The sequence below is a fragment of the Neolamprologus brichardi genome, chromosome 6, assembly GCF_056152115.1.
Source record: "Neolamprologus brichardi isolate AB-2024 chromosome 6, ASM5615211v1, whole genome shotgun sequence".
NCBI lineage: Eukaryota > Metazoa > Chordata > Actinopteri > Cichliformes > Cichlidae > Neolamprologus > Neolamprologus brichardi.
The window spans coordinates 29,426,899-29,433,979 of NC_142109.1; positions in this window are offsets into that span (position 1 = coordinate 29,426,899).

Sequence of the window (7,081 nt, forward strand, 5' to 3'; positions counted from 1 at the left end):
TATACTTTTTATAACAAGCTTGATCATTTTCACTGACCTTTTACTGTTAATGGCTTTTGTTCCATACATCATGCTGGAAAATAAAATTTATTTGACTCAATGGTTATGTCTGGCTTTGCATTCGTAAGTATATAATGGTAGGTGCTTTCGCAACCAAGTGAACGCGGATTGAAGAAGTGCTACAGAGCAATTAAGGCAACTTAAAATAATCACAGGATGGTGTCGAATGAGATTATATCTATGTATTTATATCAAATAATATTATGCCCAACTGACTTCATCATTTTTTTTTTTTTAAAAAAAGACACATTTCAAGTAAAAACCAAGTATTTCCTAATAATTACATTTTGAAAGAGTGAGGCAAAAATGCCTGACTCTATTTCGTTTAGGACTGTTTCTTTAAACGAGACTTTTGCCTCCTCATGTGTCAAGTTATGTATGCAGTTTAATCCACATCCACATTTTTGTGTCAGAGCCTGTGCACAGCTCATTCAATGTGAGATTTACTGTGGTTTGTTGCATGTAACCAGAGCCGAGTTTATAAAAACCAGGGAAAGGTGCATGTAAAATTTAAATTCACACAAAACTTAGTTTAAGTTACCAAACTCAGTCACTAGGTGGCAGACAGCTATGAAGAGTAGCATACAGACAGCTGTTCGTTTACACCAATGACTGCAGAATGACTGTTTTGTCCTTCCAGTTACTGTTTTCTGCAGTCATGATGAGTAACCACGGGACAACAGACCCAGGAAAACACATTAAATAAATGGCTTAAATACAAAGAGTGATAATGAGGGAATCAGACACAGGAGTGGAGCACTGCAGGGAGCAATCATACATCACAAGGAGTGGAGGAAGCAAAACTGAAAACATTAGCAAAGGACACAAAACTATTAAAGTGAAAGGCACGGAGATGCGGACTTGACAAGGACACACGTCTGACAGGGCAGACAGAGCGAACATTGGGAACAGGTAGACGTCACTGTCTGGGGAGAGAAGAGGGGATGAACAAACACATAGACAGGGGTGACTCAACATGAAACGAGGAACACAGGAACGGCACAGAGAAAACACGGAGACAGACTATACACAGCCTAAGATAAACACTGAGGGAGGGAGAACTACAACCAAATAAAAGCCTAAGACATAAAAGAGGGTCAAAACTGTGAATAACTCTCAAAGAATATTGTAACCCAACCAGCGCAGGGGCCTCCCTACAGCCCGGACTCTGCGTTGTGCAATTTTGTGTTGGATTAGAGTGTACAGAGTAGGAGTGAGTTTGTGAAGGACAGATGGTGTAACCCTGGACACATCACTGTGAAAGACAAACTCTGGAGCAGAAACATTGAGCTGTTAGCCATTAGCATGCCTCCGTACTACCTCCCCAGGGATGTTATCGCGATAACAGCGTATGTCCTCCCCTTGGCCAACGTGGATGCAGCCTGTGACTCTCTCCACTCTGTGGTCAGCAGACTGCAAAGGCAATCTCTGGGAGCCCTTCTTCTAATAACTGGGGACTTTAATCATGTCTCACTGGACTTGGACATTGGACATGCCCAACCAGAGACAATAAAACACTAGACTTACTGTACGCCAATGCAGAAGGGCATAAAGTTCACCTCTCCCTCCCCTGAGCAGATCTGATCACAACCTGGTGCACCTTGTCCCCGTGTATGAGCCCTTAGTGCACATGGAGCCACCAGCCACCCACACACTGCAGAGATGGTTGTAGGAGAGCGAGCAGGCTCTTAAGGACTGTTTTGATTCTACTATGTGGGAGGTGATCTGTGAGGACACTGACAGCCTTGTGATATGCATTACGGATTATATTAACTTCTGTGTGGATAACACAGCACCCACCAGGATTGTGCGCTGTTTCTCCAACAACAAGCCTTGGATTACCTCAGAAATTAAAGCTGTCCTCAAGCAGATGAGGAAATCCTTCAAATCTAGAGACAAGAAGGAGTTGACAAGGGTGCAGAGAGTGCTGAGAGGACTGATAAGGAATGGGAAGGACAGCTACAGGCAGAAGACTGAGAACCAGCTTCAGCAAAACAACAAAGTCTGGAGAGGCCTTAGAACCATCTCGTGCCACAAAGATCAGAACCCTCTGCCCGTGGGGGATATGAGGTGGGCAAATGAACTGAATCAGTTCTATAATAACAGGTTTGATTCATCCATGAGGCAATCTTCAACATCGGCTGCAGACTCACACACCCCCACTGCTGCTGTTCCACCCCTGACACCTCAGACACTTCACACCTCCTCTACTCACCCTGCTCACTACTCCCCACCCCCAACAACAGTTCCAATACACATTCAACACCAGGCTTCAGCCTGTCTCTCTCAAACACCCAGGTTAGGAGGGAAATGAGAATTAAAGCCAAGAAGGCAGCGGGTCCAGATGGCATCAGCTCAGGTCGTCAGGTCCTGCGGAGACCAACGGTGTGGGGTGATGGAGCACATCTTCAACCTGAGCCTGAGACTGGGGAGAGTCCAACAGCCCTGGAAAACCTCCTGTGTTGTACCAGTGCCAAAGACTCCACGTCCAAAAGACCTCAACAGCTACAGGCTGGTGGCTCTGACATCTGACCTGATGAAGACCCTGGAGCGGCTGGTCCTGGATCAGCATCGGCCCCTGGTGAGCTCATCACTTCAGTTTGCCTACCAGCCTGGCATTGGAGTGTATGATGCCGTCATTCACCTCCTACATTGTTTCCTCTCTCACCTGGAGAGCGCTGGGAGCACTGTGAGAATCATGTTCTTAGATTTCTCTAATGCCTTTAACGCCATTCTTCCCACAGTTCTGAAGGACAAGCTGGAGAACACAGGAGTGGACCATCACCTCACTACATGGATACTGGACTACCTCACCGATTGACCACAGTATGTGAGAACTCAGGGCTGAGTGTCAGACAGGGTTGTCTGCAGTACAGGAGCCCCATAGGGAATGGTTCTGGCTCCGTTCCTCTTCACCATCTACACTGCAGACTTCTCCCAAAAATCCACCCAGTGCCTCCTTCAGCAGTTATCTGATGACTCTGCAATAGTCAGACTCATCACTGATAGGGATGACAAAGAGTACAGATAACTGGCCAGTGACCTTGTGGACTGGTGCCAGCAGAACTACCTCCAGATCAACACTAATAAAACTAAGGAGCTGGTGTCAGACTTCCGCAGGCACAAACATCCTCCACTGCAACCACTAAGCATCCAAGGTATGGACATTGAGGCTGTGGACAGCTACTGGTACCTTGGTGTTTATCTGAACAATAATTCAGACGCCCTCTACAGAAGAGGGCAGACAAATGGTCAAAATTAGGCGAATCTACAGTGTATTTCCAGCTCAACAGCGACACCCTGTGACGTATTCAAGTCACTACCTTACAATATTAAACCAAAAACACAAACACTGGGTCACCCAGTAAATATTCTGTTCTATTTACTGGGGATATTTCATTCTTGCATGTACCAACTTCCTGTTTGTCATTCATAGTAAAATAAAAATGCACAACTTAATGTCAGCACTTGTGTCATCACAGGTTCACACAGAGCCCTCTGGCTCTGTATCCTGTCTTCACCAAATGGCCAAGGAATAAGCTCAACACAAACAAGATGGCCATATCCAGCTCAACAATTTTTAAAGTGCTAACATGTGATTCATTGAGACCACAGATGTTTCCCCCCACAGTTTATTGTTTTACTACTAAAGTGATGAGTATACTTTTAATAATCCTACAGCAGTAATTAATCACAGAGCTGGGAGATGAATTGAATTATGATTTAAATCACAACTCTGGCTTTTAACAACTAATTAAACAAGATCATTGGGATGAACCGTTACGGTTAATCGCTCAACCCTGTGACCTGAGACATCAATCAGTGAAAACTGTGGGCTAATAAGGAGCGTCAGGTGCCTTCTGAAGGTGGGTGTGATGTTTAAAAGGAAGTGTATCCTTCTCTTTGATGTCTACTTTAAAAATGCATTTATTTTAAATATATCTACATTTCAGAAAATCTCATTGTTCAAAACTGAGTAAATTCAAAATGTTTATCTTGATCACATGTCAAATGATAAAAATTTCTTGTATTTAAAATGTCAAAATGTGGTATAGTTATATTCTTGTCTGGTAACAATAATAGACTGAGCTGGCTCTTTTTTTCTCCTTTAAAAAATGTTACATTGTCTTCCTCCACACATGAATGAATGTGTGTTTTGAAATAAGTCAAGATATAAAACTATCACATTCTGCTTTATTAAACTTATTCTGCCATGTTCAGATTTTTGAAAGGTTTCAAAATAGGTTACACATTTAAATGAAACAGGAAGTTGGTGAACTCACAGACAATGAAAACAAACAGAAATCAGGGCATGAAACTGAAACATTTTTATTGATATTGTGGCATGCAGAGGAATAGTGATGTGCGAATCATGAACGAATCGTTCAGTACTCGAGAATCACTTTACTGACTCGTGAATAATGATTCACAAGTCCAACTGACTCAGTGACTCATTCCTGTTGCTATTGGCAAACTAATTTCATTAGTAGAAATATATCTAGCTTATAATTAACATTGTGTGTGTGTGTGTGTGGGGGGGGGGGGGGGGGGGGGGGGAATCAACAGCCAGTTTCTTAACAAAAACATTTCTGCTCTGAACTGGAAGAAAAAACTCTGAGTAGAAAGCTCACATCAAGACAATAGCTTCCCAGTTCACAGTAGCATTGCTCTGCTAACATGCTAACAGCACATTTGAGTTACTCACCCCCGCCCTTCCTGTGCTGAATCGTAGCATAAGCGAATCACGCAGGACTCACTCACCCCCTCCCCCTATCAACCCCAAGTTGATAGGGGGAGCATTTTATTAAACCTTGCTGGTGCTACAATGTGCTTCAAGGGTCAATAACAGCATAACAGAACTCACTTATGGTACTGCATTCTTGCTATAAAACAATAACTGTCAGTGACTTTGTACCATATTATAAACACAACATTGAAGATAACAGTTAACCTTACAGTAATTCCTGTATTACTGTAAGGTTCGGTACCTTACAGTATGAAAAAGAAAAGCCCAACAGACAAACTCCTCTGAGCAAGTATTTGGCGACAGTGGGGAGGAAAAACTTTCTTTTAAGAGAAAGAAACCTCCGACAGAACCAGGCTCAGTGAGGGGACGGCCATCTGTCACGACCAGTCCGGGGATTTTCATAAATCACTCGATGGATTAAAGAGCTATTATTGATATCAGTGATAGAAAGCTCCAAAACAAGAAGAAGAAGAAGGACAACCTGACTGTTTACCTTAGTTTTGTTCAAGCTTCGAACAAAGCAGCAGTGTATAACCACTTAATTTTAATTAATTGTTCAGTAAACATTTCTCTGAGGGACTGTAAAGACCTCATTCTATTATACAGCATTTCATTATATTTGCCTATCATTACTTGGCAATAGATCGGAATAAAACAGGGACATATGTCTATTAAATATTTTACATTATTTTACATTTTCCTCTCAACAATTCGCTCTCCTTCATTTCTATCAGGGTTTCCCACACACATGTTAAGATCTGGGTAAATGAACAGCTGCTACTGCTGGACCTGTAACTGCGAACGATCCATTGAGGGGGATGTTTTTGGCGTTGCCTGTGTGTGTCTCATTGCTTTACACTCGCTGTCCTGGAGAAGCTCCCAGAAATCTTAAATACTTTCAGTTAGGAGTGTAGTGTAATAGGTGATCCTAGCACCAATGATACTGTTCGTCAGCAGTCCACTTTTATCAAACCCAATTCCGATATTGGGTCACATTGTGAGACGTTTTCTTAGGATCCTTAGCCTTCACAGGTGTTAGGTTCATATTGAGGAGGGATAGAGGAGGTAATCAACTTCCATAATAACAACACTGGTCCGGCCGGGTGGAGTCAAATGATGATTTTAATGACACGCGTGGGAAGACCGCCACTGTACGCAGACAGTGTCGATCCCCAACTTACAGAGCATAAGCAGGTGTTTTATACCTTTCAGGGCTTAAATTTACTGACGCCCTTAAACGTCACTCAGATACAGTTCATACATAGGATTCAAAACCACAATGACTTAAGACAGTTTAAAAATAACATTGTCTCCATCTCCACAGCAGATGCTTGCAGTCAACATTCTGACTTTCACTTCCCGTCTGGAAAACCCTGCAAGAAACTGTTCCTCTTTTTGCAGAGACAACAAGAAACTATTCCTCTTTTACAGACACAATTTTAGAGTTACAAGCAAACATGATTAACCTCTCACCTATACATGAGATAAAGTCTACTGTGTGTTTGTGTGTGTGTCATCATGAACTGCACTCAGTTTCAACTTGTAACCTTTTCCACCAGACAGAAGGCCAGCACGTACACATTTAAGATTATAACAAGCATTCAAAAGCATTTAAGATTATAGATTCAACTCAACAGTTTAAAGTGGTTATAACTGCACCTGTAATAAAGGCTAATTGGGTACCAATATGTTTAAACATCTAAATACAATATCAATACTGCAGATTGTATTATTAATGCAATGGTAATGATGATTATTATTAACAATAGCAGTAAAATAATTTCTAATTGCTCACACAGGCCAGCTGTAAAATTTGCAATCTTAGTTTCATTCACATCTTTGACCCATTCGGGGACTGCTTTTCTCTATTTAGAAGATACAGTATTTACCTAAATGTGTCAGGTATACCAGTACATTTGCTGCACATGTACACTCACTGGAGTCTTGTGGATATACAAAATGCCCTCTGTTCCTGTCAAACAAAAGCTTTATTTTAAATGACTTGATCTCAACATAGACATTGGTCAGAAATGGTCATTTGAGTGTTTTTTCCAAGGAACACACCTTCGACTATACAATTTTTAGCTCTGAGGAGAGCTAAAAAGGTTCTCCAAGTGATAGGGCGGTGGACCACTCAACCTTGATGTTTGCTGTTTTTGCATTGCTCTCCTAAACCCAAAATAGTCTTCTGTTCCACTTTTGTGATTTTATTTCTTCTATCCCTCTTATAACTATTTTATGGCTGATTTTAATATTTATATTTACCAGGCTGAA